The sequence below is a fragment of the Chiloscyllium plagiosum genome, unplaced genomic scaffold (genome assembly GCF_037043375.1).
Source record: "Chiloscyllium plagiosum isolate Xiang-an unplaced genomic scaffold, Cpla_swu_hap1 HiC_scaffold_34, whole genome shotgun sequence".
NCBI lineage: Eukaryota > Metazoa > Chordata > Chondrichthyes > Orectolobiformes > Hemiscylliidae > Chiloscyllium > Chiloscyllium plagiosum.
The window spans coordinates 37,839,832-37,864,761 of NW_028270172.1; the positions used below are offsets into that span (position 1 = coordinate 37,839,832).

The window sequence follows — 24,930 nt, forward strand, 5'->3', positions numbered from 1 at the left end:
TGGGCAGACCAGAGAGGAAATTTCACCAAGGTGGTCGTTTTCCAGGCACAGTTGATGGCTTCTCGGTGTGCATGTCGGGAAACAGACCGTGGAGCACAGAGTCCTGCATCACAGAGTTGTTCGGGCCGAACCTCGACCAAAACAACCACATCTTTTGCCAGACTTGCTTTACAAAGGCCCATTCCAGCAGGAGATGTGTGACAGTCTCTGAAACCCCTCACCAACACCCTCCCTGCAGCAGCTTCAAGGACAACATGCAGTGGTGCAGAGAGTTCTGGAAAACATGAAGGATTTCACAGCTAATGCCCTTCTCACTACCAGCCAATCATTGTCTAGATGCTTGTTGGAAAGTTCTAGTGAATGGCATTCTGCCAAATGACTTTGACAGGCTGCTCAGGTAACAAACTGACAGGATCCACTCTCTCTTTTTCCCCCACTGGGTCTCAAGGATGCGACGTGCTGATCACTTCCTGATGGACTTGTAGTCAAAAGTGTTTTTCTTTGCAAGTTTCTCCATGCTGGGCAGGCAAAACGGAATGGTCACCCTCAGGAACATTATGCGGAAGGTAGCCCTGCCCTTGCTTCCTATGTGGGATTTGTGGCTTCTTCCTCAGATGTGGTAATGGAGATAGGCAAAAGTGAGGACTGCAGATGCTGGAGATCAGAGTCAAGATTAGAGTGGTGCTGGAAAAGCACAGCAGGTCAGGCAGCATCCGAGGATCAGGTAAATCGACGTTTTAACCTTACTGCGAATCCTCTTACAAGGATGCCTACCTTAAAGCTCTGACCTATAACCTTCATCCCCACCTCCTTCCATATATTGCACTCTTGGCTACCTTCTCCCCAGCCCCACCCCCCTCCCATTTATCTCTTCACCCCAGAGGCTCCCTGCCTTCATCCTTGATGAAGGATCTTTGCCCGAAACATCGATCTTCCTCCTCCTCGGATGCTGCATGACCTGCTGTGCTTTTCCAGTACTACTCTAATCTTGACTGTGGAAATGGAGATGTCATGTTGACCTCCCTCTTGGCTGCTGTGACCATGCACATGTAATTTGTACCTGCAGTGCTGATCTCACATGGTTTCCACAACGTTCTTGCCATACTGCTCAGCGCCTGAGAAGATTTTGCTGTGTAACTTAAACATAGCATCTTGTACAACCTCAGTGTGCCCAAAATGCTTTCTTGTCATTCAGGTATTTTTGAAATGTAAGCACTCTTGTAGAATTTGAGACAGCTAACATTCGCACAGCAAGGTACTACAAATAAAATAACCAGATAATCTGTTTAATGATGATTATTAAAAGATAAATATTATCAGAAAACTGTACTTTCTAAATAGTGCAATATAGTATTTTACATTCATCTGAGAGCTAAGTAGTAGCTTTAGTTTATTGGCTTAACTGTGAGACAGCACTTTTGATAGTGGCACACGCTCTCATTAATGCACTGGGAGTGCCAGCCTAGATCTTGTGTGGAAATCTCTGGAGTGAGACCTGAACCCACAACCATCTGACTCCAAGGTGACTGCAAAAAGCTATGAAGATTAGTAATTACAGGACAACCTTTGCAATAAGTAGTCCTTTCACCTTGCTTTAAGTTCTTAAATTAGCATTTGTTCATGAAACCAAAGGCTCCTTCAACAGCTTTGGCTTTATATCTTTCTTGCGCTAACATTGTTACTGGAAAACAGTCCTCGCCAAATTGGCTCAGCAGCTGTATTACCTAAATCGATGCAAATAATGTCTGCGGATATGTATTAAACTGTTCCAGATAGCAACTTGCACAGCAGCCCAATAAACATGGTCAAAAAATGTCAACTATGAGAAGCCAGTTCCAGGCATGACAACATGGAACATGGAGAATTTTAATGAAATACTTAATTTCTGCATGTGGTGATAGTGAATGATTTTTCAACTATAAAATTTCAAAAATAACTGGAATCAGAATTCCTGAAAAATAATGAAAACAAACTTGTATACTATTGAGATTTCAAATGCAGTATTAGATGCAGAAATTTAAATAATTGTCACTTGAAGCTGTGAATGACGTAAACGTGTTATTGTGGTGCTGCTGTAGAATCGTGGGGGATGCTATTATATACCATTACTGCAATTATTTAACTGTGTGAAAGAAGGTATGAAGGATTATGCTGAGAGGATTTTAAATTTTCTTGGGTCTTAGAGGCAGTTCAATATCTTGCTTTATAGTCAATGCAGTAATAGCATCAAGTGACAGAGATTCAACTTGGAACATTCCAGTTGTTCTCTGTACTGTTTGGTTACTCTATACTAAATTGGAAGATCAATTGGGAGTTACAGTCATATAACATGGAAACCTTTGGTCCAACTCATCCATGCTGATCTTTTATCCCAATCTGACCGAGTCCAATTTGTCAGCATTTGGCCCATATCCCTTAAACTCTTATCATATACCCAACCAGATGTCTTTTCAATGTTGTAATTGTACCTGCCTCCACCATTTCCTCTGGCAGCTCGTTTCATACACGTACCACCCTCTGTGTGAAAAAGTTACCCTTCAGGTGCTTTTTAAATCTTCCCCTTCTTACCTTAAACCTACGCCCTCTAGTTTTGCACTCACCCACCTGAGGAAAAAAACATTGGCATTCTCCTGATCCATACCCCTCATGATTTTATAAGGTAATCCTCAGCCTCCGACACTCCAGGGAAAAAAGCTACAGCCCATTCAGCCTCTCACTATAGCTTTCCATAAAGCCACAATAGTTATTTGAGGTGACTCTGGATTTGGTTCAAAGATATGAGGTCAATCAAACAAGTAAGGCAGTTGTTTAGGTGGCAGGTGTTGAGGTGAAAAAAATTAGTAGCATTCACATGGCTCAGCAGCTCACTTTCCTTGCTTTTAGGTGATGGAAGCAGTGAAATTCAACATTGGCAGTATCAAAAAACTGGCAAGACAGATCAGATGTCAATCAAAATTGAAGCTCATTGAAAAGGAAATTTGGATATGGTGTACCATGGCTGATTTTGTGTGAATCTAACAAAGCTAAATTTCACTGCCAGGATAGTCTGTAATGTCATAATGAACTGATGACAATTGTGACAGATTAAATGCAATGTATGGGACATAGATATAAAAATTGAGCTTTAAAATTATAATCTCAGATTTTGATTTGACTAGTTACTATCACGTATACCAAGGTACAGTAAAACGTGTTGTCTTACATGCTTTACAGACAGATTGCACTATACAAATGCATCAGGATAACAGAATAGAGTGCAGGATACAGCATTACAGCCGCCAAGAGGGTGCAGAGAGAGATCAACATGAACATTTAAGAGGTCCATTCAAAAATCTGATAGTAGCAGGGAAGAAGCTGTTCTTGAAACTGTTCATACACTTATTCAAACTAGTGTATTTTCTGCCCAACAGAAGAGGGTGGAAGAGAGTAAAACTGGTGTGGGAGAGGTCTTTGATTATGTTGGTTGCTTTCCCGATACAGCAGCAAGTATAGATAAAGTCAATGGATGGGACGCTGGTTTGTGTGATGACTGGGCTGTGTTCACAACTCTCTATAGTTTCCTGCAGTCTTGGGAACAGCAGTCGCTATACCAAGCTCTGGTGCATCCAAATAGGATGTTTCTATGGCACATCTATAAAAATTGGTATGAGTCTTTATGGACAGAGAAATGCTTTAGGAATTTAATCCTTTGAATGTAACTTTGTAAGTTTCCAATTTAAAATTTCCAATTTGGATTTTGATTTCAGAATGCTTGTTAAAGAGAAGAATTTGATTGTTTTGGCAGTTTAAAAAAAAGCAAAACGTGACTTTAAAATAAGTTTGATGCAAATCACTGATGGTAATGCAGAACAAACAGCCTTTATTTTGTAAGTGGGGCAGAGAGCAGGTTCCTGGTGTTTCAGTCAGTGCCTGTTCCTTCAGTGTACTTAGCTGCAAATTATTGCCTGGATATGGACAGTAGTATATAAAAATAAGAATGCTTTCCATGTGCAGGCATATGAAATTATGGATTAAAAGAAAATGATAATTTTGCAATGAAATGTCATCTGGCAAAAATACATCATTAAACTACACCATCTGTCCTCTGCTGATCTGGAGTTTAATTTACATATTTAGTATATTTAATAATATTTCAGGTGAAAAGGAGAAAAGAAAGGCTCGGACACAATTGCTACTAAGAATTTAGAACAAAAGGCTGAATAATTTAAACTGTACTTTCTGAGAATATAATTGAGGAAGTCTGACTTCTTGAGACCACAAAACATTTGGAAATGTTCTCACGCTGGACTTATTATTCAAGGTTCCAGGACTCTGGAGGATTCCTACAATTCTGAGGTTATCAGATTCCTGTTCTTACCATCAGTTTTCTGCATTTGTTTCCTTGGAGATGCACAGCTATCTATTGTGTGGTTCGCTATATCATTCAGATCTTAAAAACAAAATGTCTCAAGAGACATGACAGTATTTTCAGGGATCCCACACACTTAAACATTTAAAACTCCTTGTCCTAAAGTCTCCAAAGTGACTGTTCTGAATTGATAGATTTATCACAGCTATGAATTTGCAGTCAAGCACTTGGCATCCACTTTCTTAGAGACCTTGAAGGCTTACATAATCAAATTTGCAAATTTGATTCAAATGATATGAAAGATGCAATACTGGTTTTGTCAAAAAGCAACATACTGTAATAATAGTTTCTTGCTCCATGGTCTGGATTTTCAATCTGACATGGGTATCTGATGTTCAGGTCATTTCTGGTTCCTGACCCCACTCAGAGACATAACATGGTTTTAAATGCTGACCATAACTGGGATGAATGCAAGTTTTGCACCAATTACAATTGTCTGGTTTTGCATGGAGGCAGCGTTCAAAAATGAACTGTTTCAAACTGAGATGGCAGTTATAATTGGGTTTGCTGTTATGTGGAGTAGACAGAGAATGGAGGGCCAACAACCCCTCTTTCTGAACAAGTGCCAAAATGCTCACTTATTAGATACCTAAACCACTCTGCTCAAGTGATTGAAGCTTTGTGACCCTCTGTAAATAATTCAAGTTTGACTATTGTTTTTTTGTTGACATTTTACATCAGCAGCTACAATACAGAAGTGTATCAATATGCACCAGACTATTGATCTATCCCTTCTTTTAAAATTTGATTCTGTCCCTCTCCAACCTGTGAAACAACTCAGTGAGCTTAACAGCAAATTAATTGGAAGCACCATAACAATATTTCCACTACTACATCTAATTCATGAACTGAGCTGCAACCAAAGATTTCCAGAACAGTGAAACCCTTTGAAGATAATCTCTGATGTTCTTTTGGAGGGAAAATGATTTAACATGACAAAATAATTCATTACAATGATCAATTTTATCACAGTACTTGAACAACTATCATGCATGTAACCAAAGTATTCTGCATTCATTTATATAGCTCTCTTGGCTTACTACCGTATCACTCTTATGCTGAAAAAAAACGTCTTTGGCAATTAGTAGTTTCTGACAGTTTGGAACACGACTTCCTAAAATAAAAATGTGGAAAACAGGATTTAAGTCACTATCAACTCCTAGTTACTTCATTTATCTACAAACAAAGACTGAGTTCATTACATTACTATGCCTTAAATAAAAGGAGCCAAAACCTTTTCAGCTCAGAAAATATCATCTTCATTTTAGAGCTCTGATGTCACTTTCTCAAGAGCTCTCTAAATCACCATACACAGAATTAACTTGGTATTTACCAGTGTCATCTGCATCCAATTCTTAAAACGTTCCTGTCATGAGAGACAGCTCTAAATATTTGCTGATACTTCAAATCTGTTGCTACTTTTTTCAAGTCAGCAAATATAGAATTTCAAATGTCCCAGAGGCCAAATTTTCCAAAATAAATAGATATGGAGTAAAAAGGAGGGTAAGGGTATTTGATGTTTATTTAACTGCAACTGTATCATTTGATGCTATGTTAAAATGCTGAAATGACGATGAGCCAAAAACATTATTTTTAAAGCTACGCATGAGAAACCTTTGTGAAGGGTCAAGGGATAATATGAGAGTTTACAGAAAAGTAATTATTGATGAGGCAACCAGCTGCCTGAGGAATAGCAGTTCTTTAAATGAGTAGAACGTGATCCCTTTTCACTGAGCCTTGTGGGCAAATAAGCATTTTCTCTCTTATCTTGGAGTTATGGCCTACAAGTGATGTGTAGAAAACGAGAAAAATAATTATAGTTACATCATGATTAGCTAGTTTTGATTATTTTCACTAATAGGTGTGTGTTTTACAAAGTCCCTGTAAGAAAATCTGTACAGTCACAATTTTCATTGATACTATACAGAAAGTGCTTCTTTCAGAGAAACAGAGGAGAATTACAGCCAAAGATATTTGTATTCAGACTGACACAAAAAACTGTAGACTCCAAAAATGATTTGACATTAAGTGATAGGATTCAATGCATTCAAAAGTGACCTTACACCACATGACTCATTTTGAAGTGCAACACAGTACTCTCTGTCTGAATGGATCAGTTCACATTTATGTAGATTATAAACCACTACTTTACATTTGAAACAAAACAAAGGAAAACTACTTAAGTAATTAATTTATCTTCAAAAAACTGCCTTCATCTGAACCCCAATGCATTTGATTAATTATTTTATTTAAAATGAAACTGTTGGACAAATAAATTATCATCAGAATACATATTAGAGAAAACAGTTTTCAAAATGTTGTCCTCTACCCCAGTACAGGGCACATCCAAAGCTCATTTATATCCTAGTTCTTGTTCATATCAAGGCAGAATTTTTCTGACAAAAACTGGTCGATGGCCAGAGCTCATCTTGAAGTAATTGCTAAAAATGGTGACAGCACCGGTCCAGACATTAGTTGACCTTGTCAGTGCAAATTTGTTGTGTGGGCTGTCATCAGCCTGCTTGTTAAAGAAGCCAAGAAACAATGATAAGACACTGAGGTACAGAGCTCTGTGCAAATAGAAATGATAACAGGATTTACTGGTTCACAATCCTTTGTGAAAATAAAAAAAGCTTAGACTCCTGTTAAGACGATACTGCAACCTCCAGCCAATCTTCAAGCTAATTCTTTACTGGCATATATTCTCAGCAGTTTGTAAAGAACTTTCTAATCTCCAGAAAATGGATGATTCAACTCTGAGCTTGGAATTACCATACATTTGTTAATGCCAGAATCAGCTGCTGTGACTAGCATAAGAAGGTTACAGAGGCAATAACAAGATGGATGTCTGAACTTGTTAATTTCACTGAAAATTGCTCTTTGTAATCGGTACAGTTTTGCTACCCTCTGTACATTCCATATGAAGAGGCTTTAAACCTGGAACAAAGCTGGGGAGGTCTGGCAGTAGAAGTTAAGTTTCATAGTCCTCAACATCACAATACTCACCCGTACATTTGCAAAAATAACATACCGGAAACCCCAAGAAAATGTGAAAATTGACTACAGACTACAATTAGGATATTTTCTTAGTCCATATTACTATTTTCACATGTAGTGGCTTTTTGCTGACCACTAAGAGACCTCCTCTGCAGGAAGAAGTAACCACATTGTGGATTTTTACTTCAATACCATTCAAGGATGCTGACACATTGAGAGGAAGCATACTATTGACTGAGCAATTACAGATACACCTGCATACTGTAACCTTACAATAGTCATAATCCATGGAATCAATTAATAATCATGGAGACAACAGAAACTGCAGCAGACTATTCAAGAAACAACTGCAGAATTGAATGGAACTTCACCTTCTCTTGAATTGGTGGAGCTAAAATCTCAGCTCTCTGTTACGGAGGGGAAGAAAATAAGCAAAAGAACAACTGTCTCAGGATAAATCCAAACATGAGAATACTGTATCTGGGATGAAAAAGTCTTCACAGGGTATTCCTGCTCAGCTCATAAAGATGAATGTAGATTTGAAAGAGAAATAAAGGCTGAACTACAAGCTCTATATTAAAAATCCCAGTGAAAAGATTGTTGATTTACATGAAGGTCTTGAGCAAGGGAGAAGAGCAGACAACGGAAGCACATGGTGAGGACAGTACAGGAGAGAGAGAGAGAAAGAGAGAACCAGCACAGTTGCTACCTTTGCTGTTTGAATTCGTGTATCGCTGAACATCAAAGTGCATCTGGGAAAATTAACAAACAGTGAAATTCACAACTAATCTTGGAGGAACTGTTGGGTGAAGTTCACAGCACAGAATCAGATAAGTTAATTGTTGTTATAAGTCTGTCCAAGAGAAAGACTGCAGTCGTGAATATAGTGGATTCTTTCTTGATTATATGTTCTTGGAGATAAGTCTCTTGATTAAACTTAAAATATAAGCCATAACTATTAATTTAACTTGGGGCAGTGTTTGTAGAGGAATAAGACGGTGTTATTTTCTGGGTCTGTAGATTGTGAAGGAGCAAAAATAGCCTTTGCAGAGAAATGTACTTCTTGTCAGATGTGGGAGTTTAAAGAGAGTTTAAGGGTTACTGCGGATTATATCTGCCATAAATGTAGTTGGATGCGAATCTTATCAGATCGAGTGGACCGATTGGAGAGACAGACAGAAGCAATGAGGAATTTGCAACAGCAACAGTATGTGATGGATGGGAGTTATAGGAAGGGTGAAAAGTCTCAGATACAGTCACATAGATGGGTTAACTCCAGGAAGGGTAAGAGAGGTCGGCACCTAGGGCAGGAGTCTTTTGTGGATATACCCATTTCAAACAGGTATGCTGCTTTGGAAAATGTAGGGGGTGATGGATTCTTAGGGGAACGTCGCACGGCCAAGTTTCTGGTATTGAGACTGGCTCTAATGCAACGAGGGGTACGTCGGCTTCCAAGAGATCAATTGTGTTAGGGGATTCTGTAGTCAGAGGTACAGACAGACGTTTCTGTGGCCAGCAGAGAAAAAGCAGAATGGTGTGTTGTTTCCCTGGTGCCAGGATCAAGGATGTCTCAGAGAGGGTGCAGAATGTTCTCACGGGGGAGAGGGGCCATCAGGAGGTCATTGTCCACATTGGAACCAACGACATTGGAAGGGAAAAGGTTGAGAATCTGTAAGGAGATTACAGAGAATTAGGCAGAAATTTAAAAAGGAGCTCCTCAAGGGTAGTAATATCTGGATTACTCCCAGTGCTATGAGCTAGTGAGGGCAGGAATAGGAGGATAGAGCAGATGATTGCATGGCTGAGGAGCTGGTGTATGGGGGAAGGATTCACATTCTTGGATCATTGGAATCTCTTTTGGGGTAGAAGAGACCTGTACAAGAAGGACGGATTGCACCTAAATTGGAAGGGGACTAATATACTGGCAGGGAAATTTGTTAGAACTGCTTGGGAGGATTTAAACTAGTAAGGTGGGGGAGTGGGATCCAGGGAGATAGTGAGGAAAGAGATTGATCTGAGATGGGGTACAGCACAGAAGTGAATCAAACAGTCAGGGCAGGCAGGGACAAGGTAGGACTAATAAATTAAACTGCATTTATTTCAATGCAAGGGGCCTAACAGGGATGGTAGATGAACTCAGGGCATGGTTAGGAACATGGGACTGGGATATCATAGCAATTACGGAAACATGGCTCAGGGATGGACAGGACTGGCAGCTTAATGTTCCAGGATACAAATGCTACAGGAAGGATAGAAAGGGAGGCAAGAGAGGAGGGGGAGTGGCATTTTTGATGAGGGATAGCATTACAGCTGTGCTGAGGGAGGATATTCCCGGAAATGCATCCAGGGAAGTTATTTGGGTGGAACTGAGAAATAAGAAAGGGATGATCATCTTATTGGGATTGTATTATAGACCCCCTAATTTTCAGAGGGAAATTGAGAAACAAACTTGTCAGGAGATCTCAGCTATCTGTAAGAATAACAGGGTAGTTATGGTAGGGGATTTTAACTTTCCAAACATCGACTGGGACTGCCATAGTGTTAAAGGCTTAGATGGAGAGGAATTTGTTAAGTGTGTACAAGACAATTTTCTGATTCAGTATGTGGATGTACCAATTAGAGAAGGTGCAAACCTTGACCTACTCTTGGGAAATAAGGCAGGACAGGTGACTGAGGTGTCAGTGGGGGAGCACTTTGGGGCCAGCGACCATAATTCTATTTGTTTTAAAATAGTGATGGAAAAGGATAGATCAGATCTAAAAGTTGAAGTTCTAAATTTGGGAAAGGCCAATTTTGACGGTATTAGGCAAGAACTTTCGAAAGCTGATTGGAGGCAGATGTTCGCAGGTAAAAGGACGGCTGGAAAATGGGAAGTCTTCAGAAATGAAATAACGAGAGTCCAGAGAAAGTACATTCCTGTCAGGGTGAAAGGGAAGGCTGGTAGGTATGTGGAATGCTGGATGACTAAAGAAATTGTGGGTTTGATTAAGAAAAAGAAGGAAGCATATGTCAGGTATAGACAGGATAGATCGCATGAATCCTTAGAAGAGTTATAAAGAAAGTAGGAGTATACTTAACAGGAAAATCAGGAGGTCAAAACGGGGACATGAGATAGCTTTGGCAAATAGAATTAAGGAGAATCCCAAGGGTTTTTACAAATATATTAAGGACAAAAGGGTAACGAGGGAGAGAATAGGGCCCCTCAAAGATCAGCAAGGCGGCCTTTGTGTGGAGCTGCAGAAAATGGGGGAGATACTAAATGAATATTTTGCATCAGTATTTACTGTGGAAAAGGATATGGAAGATATAGACTGTAGGGAAATAGATGGTGACAACCTGCAAAATGTCAATATTCCAGAGGAGGAAGTGCTGGATGTCTTGAAACGAGTAAAGGTGGATAAATCCCCTTTACTCAGGTGTACCCGAGAACTCTGTGGGAAACTAGAGAAGTGATTGCTGGGCCTCTTGCTGAGATATTTGTATCATCGATAGTCACAGGTGAGGTGCCGGAAGACTGGAGGTTGGCAAACGTGGTGCCACTGTTAAAGAAGGGCGGTAGAGACAAGCCAGGGAACTATAGACCAGTGAGTCTGACCTCGGTGGTGGGCAAGTTGTTGGAGGGATTCCTGAGGGACAAGATGTACATGTATTTGGAAAAGCAAGGACTGATTCGGGATAGTCAACATGGCTTTGTGCGTGGGAAATCATGTCTCACAAACTTGATTGAGTTTTTTGAAGAAGTAACAAAGAGGATTGATGAGGACAGAGCAGTAGATGTGATCTATATGGACTTCAGTAAGGCGTTCAACAAGGTTCCCCATGGGAGACTGATTAGCAAGGTTAGATCTCATGGAATACAGGGAAAACTAGCCATTTGGATACAGAACTGGCTCAAAGGTAGATGACAGAGGGTGGTGGTGGAGGGTTGTTTTTCAGACTGGAGGCCTGTGACCAGTGGAGTGCCACAAGGATCGGTGCTGGGCCCTCTACTTTTTGTCATTTACATAAATTATTTGGATGCGCGCATTAGTGGTATAGTTAGTAAGTTTGCAGATGACACCAAAATTGGAGGTGTAGTGGACAGCGAAGAGGGTTACCTCAGATTACAACAGGATCTGGACCAGATGGACCAATGGGCTGAGAAGTGGCAGATGGAGTTTAATTCAGATAAATGCGAGGTGCTGCATTTTGGGAAAGCAAATCTTAGCAGGACTTATACACATAATGGTAAGGTCCTAGGGAGTGTTGCTGAACAAAGAGACCTTGGAGGTTCATAGATCCTTGAAAGCGGAGTCGCAGGTGGATCGGATAGTGAAGGCGGCGTTTGATATGCTTTCCTTTATTGGTCAGAGTATTGAGTACAGGAGTTGGGAAGTCATGTTGCGGCTGTACAGGTCATTGGTTAGGCCAATGTTGGAATATTGTGTGCAATTCTGGTTTCCTTCCTATCAGAAAGATGTTGTGAAACTTGAAAGGGTTCAGAAAAGATTTACAAGGATGTTGCCAGGGTTGGAGGATCTGAGTTATAGGGAGAGGCTGAACAGGCAGGGGCTGTTTTCCCTGGAGTGTCGGAGGCTGAGGGGTGACCTTATGGAAGTTTATAAAATTATGAGGGGCATGGATAGTGTAAATAGACAAAGTCTTTTCCCTGGGGTGGAGGAGTCCAGAACTAGAGGGCATAGGTTTAGGGTGAGAGGGAAAAGATATAAAAGAGACCTATGGGACATCTTTTTCACGCAGAGGGTGGTACGTGTATGGAATGAGCTGCCACAGGATGTGGTGGAGGCTGGTACAATTGCAACATTTAAGAGGCATTTGGATGGGTATATGAATAGGAAGGGTTTGGAGGGATATGGGCCGGGTGCTGGCAGGTGGGGCTAGATTGGATTGGGATATCTGGTCAGCATGGACGGGTTGGACTGAAGGGTCTGTTTCCATGCTGTACATCTCTATGACTCTAACCCATTTACAAAACAAGAACAGCTACAGAAATTCACGGAATCATACCTTACAGAAAATGCCCCTGACACCACTGTCACCATCCCTAGACATGCCCTGTCCCACAGGCAGGATAGAGCCAACAGAGGTGGCGGCACAGTGGTATACAGTTGGGAGTTGCCCTGAATACTCAACATTGACAATGGATCCATGTAGTCTCAGTGCATTAGGTTAAATTTGGACAAGGAAACCTCCTCCTTTGAATCAGTACTCCTCCATGTGAACAGCACTTGGAGGAAGCATTAAAAGTGAAAAGGGAGTCAAAATGTACTCTGGGTGGAGGATTGCAATGTCCATCACCAAAAATGGCTCAGTAACAGCACCACTGATTGGTTTGGTGGGTCCTAAATGACATTTCTGGTAGACTGGGTCTGAGGAAGTTGGTGACAAGAGGGAAAAATATACTTAACCTCATCCTTGCCAAACTGAAAGCTGCAGATGCATCTGTCCATGACAACTGTAAAGTCCTTATGGAGATGAGTGCCATCTTCACATTGAAAATACCCTCCACCATGTTTAATGGCACTACTATCATACTAAATGGGAACAGATCTAGCACTTCAAAGCTGAGCATCCAAAAGTGCTATGGGCCATCAACAGATGCAGAATCATACTCCAACACAATCTTCAACCTCATGGCCCAGCATATCCCCACTCAACTATTATCATCAAGCCAGGGGATCAACCCTCAATGAACAGTGCAGGAGGGCATGCCAGGAGCAGCACCAAGCATATTTAAAAATGTGATGTCAACCTTGCGAAGTGCACCAGACCGTACTAAGAAACTTGTTTTTTATAAGCAGCCAGTCATAGACAGAGCTAAGTCATAGAGGTGTACAGCACAGAAATCCCCAGGACCAGACCAGACGTACTCCAGAACTCTGTGTGAAGCTAGGGAAGTGATTGCTGGGCCCCTTGCCTGAGATATTTGGATCACTCATAGTCACAGGTGAGGTGCCCGAAGACTGAAGGTTGGCTAATGTGGTGCCACTATTTAAGAAAGGTGGTAAGGAAAAGCCAGGGAACTATAGACCGGTGAGCCTGACATCGGTGGTGGGCAAGTTGTTGGAGGGAATCCTAAGGGATAGGCTTTACATGTATTTGGATAGGCATGGACTTATTAGGTATAGCAACATGGCTTTGTACATGGGAAATCATGTCTAATGAACTTGACTGAGTTTTTTGAAGTAGTAACGAAGAGGATTGATGAGTGCAGAGCGATGGACGTGATCTATATGGACTTCAGTAAGATGTTCGACAAGGTTCCTCATGGTAGACTGGTTGGCAAGGTTAGATCACATGGAATACAGGGAGAACTAGCCATTTGGAAACAGACTGGCTCGAAGGTAGAAGACAGAGGGTGGTGGTGGAGGGTTAATTTTCAGACGGGAGGCCTGTGACCAATGGTATGCCACAAAGATTGGTGCTGGGTCCACTACTTTTCGTCATTTATATAAATGATTTGGAGCTGAACATAGAAAGTACAGTTAGTAAGTTGCAGATGACACCAAAATTGGAGGTGTAGTGGACAGCAAAAAAGGTTACCTCAGAGTAGAACGGGATCTTGATCAGATGGGCCAATGGGCTGAGGAGTGGCAGATGGAGTTTAATTTAGATAAATGTGAGGTGCTGCATTTTGGAAAGGCAAATCAGGGCAGGACTTATACATTTAATGGTAAGGTCCTGGGGAGTGCTGCTGAACGAAGAGACCTTGGAGTGCAGGTTCATAGTTCCTTGAAAGTGGAGTAGCAGGTAGATAGCATAGTGAAGAAGGCATTTAATATGTGTTCCTTTATTGGTCAAAGCCTTGAATATAGAATTTGGGAGGTCATGCTGCGGCTGTACAGGACATTGTGTGGAAGCTGTTTTTGCTGGACTGCTTGTTTACAGAAATTTGGTCAGTCGTGGGCTTAGCCCTTGCCCTGGGTGGCCCTAGCCTGCTAGAACATTCTGTAACAACCATATAACTTCTGCTTTTATCACAAAACTCATGAGAACAATACTCGTTACGTACAGTCCTGAGAAACTGTTAGTTCGGCATCTTTTGTACTATATAAATCTGCAGTGATCTGGAGAGGTTTGGAGATGCACCAGACCGTACTAAGGAACCGTGTGCTCCCCATGATATCATGCTTTAAAGTTTGTCAATGCTCAAGGTCGGGGTCCGGAGAATTTCTTCTAACACCATTGGTTAGGCTACTTCTGGAATACTGTGTGCAATTCTGGTTTCTCTTCTATTGGAAGAATGTTGTGAAACTGAAAGGGTTCAGAAAAGATTTACACAGATGTTTCCAGGGTTTAAGCTATAGGGAGAGACCGAATAGGCTGGGGCTATTTCCACGGACCATTGGAGACTGAGGGGTGACCTTATAGAGGTTTATAAAATCACGAAGGGCATGGATCGGGTAAATAAACAAGGTCTTTTCCCTGTGTTGGGGGAGTCCAGAATGAGAGGGCATAGGTTTAAGGTGAGGGGGAGAAGGATTTAAAGGGGATCTCTGGGGCAATTTTTACATGCAAAGGGTAGTGCATATATTAAAAGACCTGCAGAGGAAATGGTGGAGGCTGGTACAATTACAACATTTAAAAGACATCTGGATGGGTATATGAATGGGAAAGGTTTAGAGGGATATGGGCCAAATGCTGGCAAATGGGACTAGATTATTTCAGGATATCTAGTCGGCATGGACGAGTTGGACTGAAGAGTCTGTTTCTGTGCTGTATATCCCTATGATTCTTTAACTCTATAACTCAGAGGAGGAGGAGGCTTCACAAATATCAACTTCCTCAACGATGGAGGAGCCCAGCATATCAGTGCAAATGATAACGCTCAAGCATTCACAGTGATCTTCAGCCAGAGGAGTGAAGTGGATGATTCATCTTGGCCCCCTCCAGTGGTCCCTAGCTTTACCAGTCTTTTGCCACTTCCATTCACTTCACATGATATCAAGAAATTGTCAAAGATACTCGATGCTGCAAAGGCTATGGGCTCTAACAACATTCCCAACAATAGCACTGAAGACTTGTGCACCAGATATCGTCAAACCCCTAGCCAAGCTGTTGTGGTACATCTATAACACTGACATTGATCTGACAATGTGGAAAAGTGCCCAGGTGTGTCCTTTACACAAAAAAACAGGAGAAATTCAACCCAGTCAGTTACGCCCCATCAATCTCTCATTAATCAGTAAAGTGTTGGAAGGTGTCATCAACAGTCCTATCAAGCAGCATCTGCCTAACAACAATCTGCTCACTGCGGTCCAGTCTAGGATCTGCCAGTTTCTGGTTTCACTACAGTCTTGATTCTAACATGGACAAAAGAGCTAAATTCCAGAGATGATGTGAAAGTGACAGCCCTTAACACCAAGGCTGCACTTGACTGACTGTGGTATCAAGAAGCCCTAGCAAAACTGTGCTCAATGGTAATCAGTCAGCAAACTTTCCACTGTTTAGAGTCATACCTGGCACAAAGGAAAATGGTTGGACATCAGTCACCTCAGCTCTACAACATCTTTTCAGGAGTTCCTCAGGTTTATGTCTGAGGCCCAACCGTCTTCAGCTGCTTCATCAATGATTCTGAGTCCACCATAAGGAAAGAAGTGGGGATGTTTACCAATGACTACACATTGTTCAGCAATATTCACGTCTTCTTAGACATAGAAGCAACCACGTCCAAATGCAACATCTGGACAATATCCATTCAGGTTGCAAGTAATGTTCACACCACACAAATGGCAAGCGATGACCATCTCCAATAAGAGTCAATCTAACCACTACCCCTTGACATTCAGTGGTGTTACTGTCACTATATGCCCTACTGTCAACATTCTGTGGGTTACCACTGACCAGAAGCTTAACTGGACAAGCCATAGGAAAACAGTGGTACAACAGCAGGTCAGATAAGAGGAATACTATACTGTAGCAGGTAACTCAGGTCCTGTTTTCCTTAAATCTGTCCGGCATCCACAAGACACAAGTCACATGTGTGATGGAATATTTCCTTCTTGCTTAGATGATTACAGCTTCAACAAAGCTCAAGAAGCTTGACACAATCCAGAACAAAGCAGCCTGCTTAATGGCACCAAATTCACAAACATCCACTTCCTCCACCACTGATGCTCAGTAGGAGTAGTGTGCAACATCTACAGAAATTCACCAAAGAGCTTTAGACAGCACCTTCCAAGTCCATGAACACTTCCATTTCGAAGGCTGTGTGCAGCAGTGGGAATACTACCACCCGCAGTTTTCCTCCAAGCCACTTATCATTCTGACTTGGAAGTATACCATCCTTCCTTCACTGTCACTGGGTTAAAGTCCTGGAATTGCCCCCCTAACAACATTGTAGGTCAACCTGCAACACATGGACTGCAGAGGTTCAAGAAGGTAGTTCACTACCATATTTTCAAGGGCACTAAGGACAGGCAATGAATGGTAGCCCAGCCAGTGGTACCCATGTCCCATGAGTGAATAACAAAAAAAAATCAGTTTGAATTCATAGAAAATGACAGACCTGCAAAAACAGGTGGAGAGGCACAGAGCACATAACATGGAGTTGCATATTATGCATGAGACAGTTCTCTCAAAAATAACTGCCAGCAATGATATTCTAGTGAATGAACTTAAGCAGGACATAGAAAATGACAAATGAAAGCAGTAAGTGGAGGTAGTCCAGACCTAAAAAAAACAACAAAAAGGAATAAGGATATTGAAAAAATTGAAGAATTATTAGAACAGTTTATGAAGGAGAAAATATGCTAGCCTAACAGAGGGTTAAACTTGATAGATTTAGAAGAATCCACGATTCTAAAATCAGAGAATTTAAAAAGAGTTGGAAGCATTTAGGGGCAAACAGTAATTGTCAAGGAGATTTAAAAATACAAAGCTAATTGTGGAAAGAGAACAACATGCAGCTATCTGGAACAAAACATGGCTGTAATACCTCAGGATAAACACATTCTAAAATGGCAAATGTAGGCCATGAAAAAAAAGCTTGACAAAATCAGCATCGTAAGGTCTGGATGCATTTGCAATTTATTTTTATAATATCAAGACTGAAAGGCTGATTTGTTATTGTTAATAATTAAACTTTAGTTTAGAAAGAAGGGAGATTTCTGTGTGTAGCTTGACTTTAAGGTAGTTTACACATATTCAGTGTGAGCAGCCGGCAAACCCATACTACACTAAGTGGCAGGTGGAGTCACAAATTTGAGGACTCATTGTGCCATATGTAAACTCTCTTAAAGTTAATTACAGAATATAAACAACCTCAAACACTTCAGCCTTATGACCATCCCAATCTGTACCTTTATGGCAAATTATGTAAAAATGCAAATGTCTATGAGTTATTATAAGCGAGCAACTTCAGAATAAATGGTTCAAGCAATGATTCATTGTTTTTAAGAATTACCTGAACCTTCAGACTACATGTGATAGGGTAGTGGCGGGAGGCTGTGGTTGAGGGGTTAGTTCTGGTGTTAGAAATTTGATTAGGTTTTAATGCACCTAATGTTTCCTGGTTAAGTATGTCAGAACTGAGCCAAGTCTCTAATCTAACTCAGAGTTGCAGACATTTATGAAGGACCACTAGATGCAAGGCAATTGCCCTTTGTAATTTCAAACATCTTGGACAATTTTCATGTGGGTCAACAAATCAGGACTTCTACAAGGTTCCCATGTTTTGGTGGTTCATCCTGATTCTGACAATGCATAGGTACTATGTTGCAATAATAACAGCAGATCTGTACATTGATACCTATATAAAATTTTTCAAATAATACATTATAAACATTCAGCTTTGGTGCTCATTCAATTAAAATAGCCTGTTGCCTGAATGCATTTCTACAACACGAGTGTGTTGTTGAGAGTTCCTGCAGAGAGATTCGCATGTTCTTTATATTTATGCCGATGTAAACATCCACCAGCAGGCAATAGAGAATAGGGGCCCTTAAAGATCAACAAGGTCATCTATGTGTGGAACCACTGGAGATGGAAGAGATACTAAACAAATATTTTTAATCCAGTTTTTACTGTGGAAAAAGACGTAGAGGTGAGGGTACTCAGATCAATAAATACTGGGTCTTGAAAACAGTCCATGTTAAAGAAGAGGTGGTGCTGAAAAGTACTAACAAAATATAAAGGAGGAAAAATCTCTGGGGATTAAGTATATCCCAGGATATTGTGAGAAGTTAGGGAAGAAAGCATGCACCCCCTAGCAAGGATATTTGTATTATCTTTAGACATGGGTAAGATGCCAGAGGACTAGAGGGTAGCTAATGTTGTGCCTTCTTTAAAAAAGACTGTAAGGAGAAGCTTGGAAACTACAGTCAGGTGAATCTGACATCAATAGTGGGTAAGTTGTTGGAGGGGATTCTGAAAGATAGGATTTCCAAGCATTTGGAGATGCAAGGACTGATTAGGGACTGTCTGCATGGTTTGTGCAAGGGACATCATGTCTCACAAATTTGGTTGAGTTTTTTGAGAACATAACCAAAAAGGTTGATAAGGGCCAAGTGGTAGACGTTGTCTGCATGGACCTTAGTAATGCCTTTGACAAGGTTCTGCATGGTAGACTGATTAGTAAAGTTAGATTCACATAGGATTCAGGGAGAACTTGTCAAAATTGGCTTGACAGTAAGAGACAGGAGGTGGTGGTGGAGGGATGATTTTCAGACTGGAGGCCTGTGACCAGGAGTGTTCTGCAGGGATCAGTGTGGATCCATTATTGTTTGTTATTTACATAAATAATTTGGATGAAAATTAGGAGGAATGGTTAGTAAGTTTCAGATGGCACCAAAATTGGTGGTAGAGTTGACAGTGAAGAAAGTTATCTAAGATTACAAGGGGATTTTGAACAATTAGGGCAAAGGGCTGTGGACTGGCAGATGGAGTTTAATTTTGATAAATGGAAGGTATTGCATTTTGATAACTTGAACAAGGGCAGGTCTTATAAAGTTAATGGTAGGTCTTTGGGTAGTGTTATCCAAGAGAAAGACCGAAGGATTCAGGTACACAGTTATTTGAAAGTTAATTCACAGGTAGACAGAGGGTTAAAAAGACGTTTACCACGCTTGCCTTCATTGCTCAGACCATCGAATCGAGGAGTTGGGGCATCATGTTGAGGTTGCACAGGATGTTTGTGAGGCCACTTTTGGAGTATTGTGTTCAGTTCTGGTTGCCCTGCTATGGGAAGAATATTATTAAATTGGAGTGGGTTCAGAAAAGATTTACCAGGATGTTGTCAGGTTTAGAGGGTTTGAGTTATGAGGAAAGTCTGAATAGACTGGGATTATTTTCACTGGAGCAGAGGAGGTCAAGGGGTTACCCTGCACAATGTGTTCTGGAAAAATGCAACAGTTGCGTTCCTGTGCAACCTTGTACTATAGAAAATAACGCTATGGAAAACCACTATAGAAAATTACGCTGTAGAAGATCACTACAGAAAATTGCTATACCTATTCAGTAGAAAGTTTGCGTTATCCAAACAGTCTCCACAATTTCTCAAGCGTGTTATAGCCAATTTGCAATTACGAAAAACGTGTTATACCAGAACACGCGTTATACCTGTAGAGGTTTACGAAATCATGAGTGACATAGAGTAGGTGGACAGCAAAGGTCTTTTCCAAAGCGGGGGCGGGGGGGGGGGGGGGGGGGTGGGGGGGGGGGGGAGTTCAAAACTAGGGGGCATATTCTTAGGTGAGAGAAGAAAGATTTAAAAGGGACCTGAAAGGCAACCTTTTCACATAGAGGGTGGATCATATATGGAATGAATTGCCAGAGAAAGTGGTAAATGTAGGTATATTTACAACATTTAAAAGACGTTTGGACAGGTACATGAGTAGGAAAGGTTTACAGGGATGTGGGTCAAACACAGGCAAGTGGGACTACTTTACTTTGGGAACTAGTTTAGTTTACATGGACGAGTTGGACTGAAGGGTCATTTCCATCCTGTCTGACGCTATAAGAATCAAACCTATATCTTACCTGGCAGGATTTTGGCAATTATGTCTAGAACAGCATTCACCATCTATGTTTTACTGTAAAATGCACTGAAAAGAAAACTATTATGTGAAGATTTTCCAGTTCTACCACAAAAATAACTTCACTAAAAATGTGCCCAGTATTCAATAGATGGCAGACATTATAATATACAGTTGTTCTGAAGGTCTGTATGTATTCTTGGAAAGCAACTCCATTGATTTACTGTCTTGTAATGAAAGATTTTTACAGATAAACCTCGATTATCCAAAGGATACGAGTGGGGAGTATTTCATTCGGTTATTTGAATTCCAGATAACACAAGTTATCAAGAAATTCAATTGGAACTATAACTTACATACATCAGTTGCATGAAAGCATGTGACTGCTGTAACCATTGGTACTACAGGACCCCTGTAGTACCAACAGATAAATGGTTATCTGGTTTGGGTTATAACATGCAGAGTAAACATATTGAGGTAATTACATTTAGTTGGAAGGTTCAAAGTCTTGGTGCAGAAGAGAATAGTTAGACAATAGTTAACAAACAGATACAGGGGAACATCGAATTTCTGAACGAGATGGGCGGGCACTATTTTGCTCGGACAATCGATTATTCGGTTAATCGATTAAGTGCCTTTCCTTTGGGGATTGGAGTTTTTAAAGTCTGCTCCCTGTTCAGGAGACTAGCAACAGCACACAGCGCGTGAGCCCCCACCCCCAGAACTGCCCCCGTCTAACACTGCCCCTCCTGTCCGCCCCCAACACTGCTCCCTGCCTGCCCTCACCCCTGTCCAACACCGACCCCCCTGCCCTGCCCCAAACACCATCCAACATCGCCCCCGTGCGCCCACCCCATTCACCCCCCCACCCTCCCCGGAAACACATTTTTGATGTAATGTCTCTATCGGGACTTCAACATCTCTTCAGACAATCTGATTTTCGGATAATTGGTATTGGGATAATTGAGATTCCTCTGTATCTTTTAATAAGGCTTTTGTGAATGATACAAGACTTGAAAAGGCCTGCGATGTGCCAAACCTAATTTGAGCAGGTGGTAGAAGAGAATAGCAGGAGAATCATGTTTTTCAGGTCAGACTAGGGGAACCATTCATCTCAGCAGAAGTGACTGGAGATTCCAGACCAGAAGAGTTTGGACAGAAATCTGAAAGTTGTTAAAACTGAACAAGTTTAGGCATCAGAATTGTGAGAAGTTCATGTCAGCAGACTAAGAAAGAATCCATAAAAGAAACTGTCTTGAAAAATTCATGGGAAAGAAACTGGAAAGTGTCAGTTAAGTTTTAAAAACTATTTCTCTAGTACTCACTCTCGAATGGATGGTGTTGCGAAACAAGATAAAACTTTCTGATTTATTTTAAATGTTTTTAATCGTCGTTTGTCGGTACATATAAATATGCACACACTGCTTATTGTTTCCTTCTTTTGTGTAATAAACTGATATTCTGTTGTAAAGAACTCTACAGCATTGTATGGATGTGTTTTGGTGAATAACTGCCACCTTAAACAATGACAAGAATTAAATATATGATCTATTAAACACTCTGGGACCTGACTTGTGAAATTTTAGCATCAGCTAGGATCATGACAGGCTTTAACTTTAATTGATTGAAGGTGGACACAGGAAAAAAAGACTGCTGTCACTTGCAGCAAACTTAACTTCTAGCTTGGGTTTCACTTTAAGCAACAAGTGCAATTGCTTTCTTTTAATGAATCCAACAAACAAATAAACATCTTTTAATAAGGCTTCTATGAATGGTACAAGACTTGAAAAGGCCGACAATGTGCCAAACTTAATTTGAGCAGGCACTGAATGCCATCATTTGCTGGTAGAATATAACATTAAGTTTAGAAGGGACATCATGCTTTTGTGCACAGAAATGTTATTCCCTGGGCACTCTTTGTATTGTTAGATGTAAACAGCAGTGAAATTGTAAATAACCATACCCTGTGTAAATTATCAGCCAGTAGGTTCCAAGTATGCACAGCATTACAGAACCATCTGCTCACACAAGAAAAGAATACTGTACTGGATGATGAGGTGACTCCAGCTCAGCTGTAATAAGGTTTAAGGATATACTAGTCCATTGTATACTTAGACTTCTTAACAGCGCAAGTATTTTCCACCTTATTGTAACCTTTTTAACCACGAAAGCAAAGAATCATTCTGCAAAACAGTATCACAATGTTGAGCTGTAGGAATGATGCCACCTGTCCAAAATTACATATGTAGTGTGGAGCTGCAGGCTATTATGCAGGGCCTGACACATCACCTTAGTTCTATCCATATTTGTTTATCTCCTCAACTGACACATTGCTAGTGTCCAGCATCAGGAATTAATGCTTATTTTTCTGTTCTCTGGCCAAAAGTATTTCTGAGCTTCCCTACTCCCACAGATCTTTAGTTATTTTCAATCAACCTGCTTAGCCATATTTTGACACACCCCTGGAGCAAGCGGGACTGGGATTCAGGCCTTCTGATTGAAAGGTAGGGATGCTACCATTGCATCATTACAGACCAACCGCCAATCTTTAATTTTGGCCAAAGCCAGCTAACAGCATAGATGAAGAACATGTCCAGGACCCATCATAAACTTCATCGTTCAGGACCATACCAGGCAGCAGTTCACCTAATGAGTAACTGGACACTTATGACAGTGCAAACACACGAAAAAAGTAACACACAGAGTACAGAGACCATTTATTTTATGCTTATTTTCTATCATACAGTACAACCAAACCGAATATCTTTAGCTCCCGCATGCTTTTTATTATCTTTCCCCATGGAAGACATTGTTCCCATCGTGCTCAGCATGTATTTTAACTATTTGAAACACAAAAATAGATTTGTTTACATTGTACAATGAACAGACAAGTCCATGTTTCTGTCCAGTCTCTTTTATGGGCAGAGGGCCTGATTGAAAACCATTTCTTGAGGACTTGCCTTCATGGTTTGTGATGTCATGAGATTGACAGTTTGAATAAGTACTGACTATTATAAGATTTTGAATCCAAGTTTCAGTCCAGAAACTTAAACAAAAATCAAGGCTACTGTTTTGGAATGCTACTGAGAGAGCATGTTGTTGGACATACTCCCTCAGATACTGAACCAGGAGCCAATCTGTCCTCCCAGATGGACATAAAATAACCTATTGACAGTAGTCACAGAACAGGGACATTCCCCCTTGAGTGCTGGCCAATTCTAATCCTTCATTGACATCATAAACCACAGATAAGCTAATAATCATTTCATTGCTCTGTGTGGGATTTTAAGCTCACAAATTGGCTGCTGTATTTCCGCACAGCCACATTGATTACTTATCAAAATTATCTTTATTGGCTATCAAGAGCTTTGGGATGCCCTAAAACTGAGAATGTCACAATGTAAATGCAGTTTAACAGATATTACAAATTATTTCACACGTTGGTCAATATTCACATTTTTCTAATTCCTCTCAACTAGTCTTGATATGCGTGAGTAATATTATTCTTTGTCTTTTCCAGTTGACAACTGTCTTATGACTTCCAGTTAAGACTTCACCTGATTGGCCTGATTTACATCCAGAGCAGGTCTGCCAACACCGGACAATGCCAGTAGAGGGCTTGGACCAGAAAATTGGAGAGAATAACCTACCACAAAACAATTCTTTGAAAACAAAAACTGACAATAATGGTTAAATAAAAGTTTATAAATAAGAAAAGTGACTGGGTATGCGGCAGAGAAGGTGTTATTAAAAGGGCATAATATATACCCAAACTAATAGGAGACCATTGTGGCACAATGGTTATGCTCCAACTTCCTGACTGTGTTCAATTCCCACCTGCTCCTGAGGTATGTTAGAACACATATGAACAGACTACTTAAAAATATCCATATTGGGCTCTTGTGGCACAGTGATAATGTCTGTACCTCTGAGCCAGAAAACCCAGGTTCAAGTCCTACTTGCTCCAGAGATGTGTAATATCATTTTTGGAGAGACTGGTAAGGAAAATATCTAGACACATAGCTTATGCCACAGGATAGCTTGCACCTTACAGTTGCAGCCAGAGTCATGACATTAAAGGAAGCAAACATATGAATGGCAAATGGATAGTGTGAAGCTTGTAACACAGATGAACTAAATGTATTAGTTAAGGTAAAATAAAGTGAAATAATAATACAATATAAAAGGTAAAGCATTGTATTTACAACAGAGAAAAGGGAGCATCAGAAAGTAATATGATGATCTGAGCATTAGTAAAGATTTTACCGTTAATTTCTTCCTCAAAGCATTGAATCTTACTAGGGTGCGAGGATTCTGACTGACAATCCTCCAGCATCTTGACACTACGGCTACTTTTGTGGAAACAGTGAGTGGAATTTAATGTGAGACCTGGGTTCCACTGCTGGATCCAGAAATGTTTTGAATTTCTGCTTAGATAGGGAAAGGTTGACTGAGCATGATTACAAGAGAACTCGCTTATCAGACATGCAGATGCCTGGCTAATTATGCTGTTAGAGTGGGTGGGAAGTCAGTAACCCTGCAGTTAGCTGA

At 40.7% G+C, this 24,930-nt stretch overlaps 1 protein-coding gene and 1 long non-coding RNA gene across 4 annotated transcripts in view; one reads left to right on the forward strand and one right to left on the reverse strand.

Annotated features, from left to right (window-relative positions):
- LOC148141141 (uncharacterized) overlaps positions 1-23,971 on the forward strand; it is a 133,791-nt gene extending 109,820 nt beyond the window's left edge. The window contains exon 3 of the long non-coding RNA XR_015752879.1: positions 23,900-23,971. This is a non-coding gene — a long non-coding RNA (uncharacterized LOC148141141). The remainder of the gene's footprint in view (positions 1-23,899) is intronic.
- Positions 1-24,930, reverse strand: part of cdkal1 (CDK5 regulatory subunit associated protein 1-like 1) — a 616,294-nt gene that overhangs the window by 36,786 nt on the left and 554,578 nt on the right. The window lies entirely within an intron of this gene.